A 2,120-nucleotide genomic window follows, 5' to 3' on the forward strand; every position below is an offset into this window, starting at 1 on the left:
TTTGCTGGTGAGCGAGTACCCGACCAGTATCCCTTCATCAACCTTGGCCGAAAATTTTCCAAGATGGTCCTTGGTGTTCAAAATAAACACCTTACAACCAAACACCCTAAGATGTTTAATTGTAGGGGGTTTTCCAAACCAAAGTTCATGGGGAGTCTTTCCTAAAAACCTATGTATCAGGATTCGGTTTTGCACATAGTATTTACAGCTTCAGCCCATAAGTAACTCGGTAGTGAGTACTCATTGAGCATACTTCGTGCAGCCTCTTGTAAGACTCGGTTCTTTCTCTCCACAACCCCATTTTGTTGTGGGGTCCTTGGAGTAGAGAACTCATGCCTATATCCCTTTTCTTGACAGAATTCTAAAAACCTATGATTTTGAAATTCCCCACCATGATCACTTCTAATGGTTTTAATTGTTGTTGATTTTTCATTTTCAGTTCTTCTACAAAAGGAAATAAAAATATCTATGGTTTGATCCTTAGTTTTCAAAAAGAAGGTCCATGTATACCTAGTAAAGTCATCAATAATTACTAAATAGTATCTACTTCCATTTAATGAAATAACACTACTGCAATCAAACAAATCCATATGTAATAAGTCTAAGGCAGTAGTTGTACTTACAGTGCTTTTACCTTTATGAGGCGCTTTAATTTGCTTACCCTTCTGACATGCATCACACAATTTGGTCTTTTGGTACTTGATGCTTGGTAAGCCTCGCACTAACCCTTTGTTGACCAGCTTCCAGATATTCTTCATGTTCACATGAGCCAACCTCCTATGCCAAAGCCACGATTCTTCTTCTTTTGACATGAAACACTTAGCAAGAGCATTAGTAGCACTTTTAAAAGAAACTTGATAAATGTTATCTACCCTTGTGCCTACTAGTACCGTGTCAAGTGTGTTAATGTTTTTGACTAGACATTGACTCGAATGAAACTCAATTGTGTAACCCGTATCACATAATTGACTGACACTTAGGAGATTAAAAGTCATCCCCTTGACTAGAAGGGCATTCTTGATTTGGAAATATTCGGATATATGAATGTCTCCAACCCCTATAACCTTAAGGCTACCATTATTACCAAAGGACACATTACCTCTATTTTTGTTTTGAATGGTAGAAAATAGTGACTTGTCCCCGGTCATGTGCTTGGAGCATCCACTATCAACAAACCAAGTTGATAGACGCTCCCCCTTTACCAATGCCTACAAGACACGAAAGATAGATGTTTTAGGTACCCAAATCTTGGGACCTAATGCATCTACAATGAAAGACTTAGGCACCCATGCCTTTGTTACCTTCTTCCTAGTCTCATGAACCCTAGAAACATACGATCTATGAAATTGGGTTCTTGACACTAAAGAAATAAAGCTAGACTCCTTAGGTTGGTATCCAAATCCAGCCTTGTTGTAGACCGTCCTTTGGGCATTTAGAATCATGTCTAGGGTCTTAGAGCTAGTTGAGAATTTTTCAAACATTTTCTTGAGTTTCTCAACCTCACCCTTCAAGGCCTTGTTCTCATCCTCAAGGACCCCTAGATGTAGGTCATCAACCTCATCTTCCCTAAGGGCCCTCAAGTTTTCTACTTCTTCTTTTAATGATTTATTTTCTGTTTTTGATTTTTTTAAGCAAGGTAGACAAATGTGTAATAGTCTTATAGCATTTTTCTAAGTGAGAAGAGGTTACCTCTTCATCATCCGAAGATGATGAAGCCGCGGCTGAAGTGCTTGAGTCATCACTCTCGGACTCGGACTCCTCCCTTGCCATGAGTGCCAATTGCCGAGTACTCTTCTCCTTCTTCTCTTCCTCCTCCGATGAGCTTGAGGAAGATTCATCCCAAGTGGCCTTGAGAGTTTTCTTCTTCTTGGCTCTTTCCTCCTTCTTTTTGGCCCGTTCCTCCTTCTTGAGTTTTGGACACTCACTCCGGTAGTGGTCTTTCTTGCTACACTCATAACATGTAACATTAGTCTTATCGATATTTTGATCATTAGGTTTACCTTTTCCTTTGTATCTTCGGCTTCTTCTCATAATTCTCTTCACGAAGTTGGCCATCTCGCTTGATGATGATTCGCCTTCATCATCAGACTCGAAGGAGGATGTAGATGAAGAAATCTCTT

Source organism: Zingiber officinale, chromosome 2A, assembly GCF_018446385.1.
Source record: "Zingiber officinale cultivar Zhangliang chromosome 2A, Zo_v1.1, whole genome shotgun sequence".
In the NCBI taxonomy this organism is placed as follows: domain Eukaryota; kingdom Viridiplantae; phylum Streptophyta; class Magnoliopsida; order Zingiberales; family Zingiberaceae; genus Zingiber; species Zingiber officinale.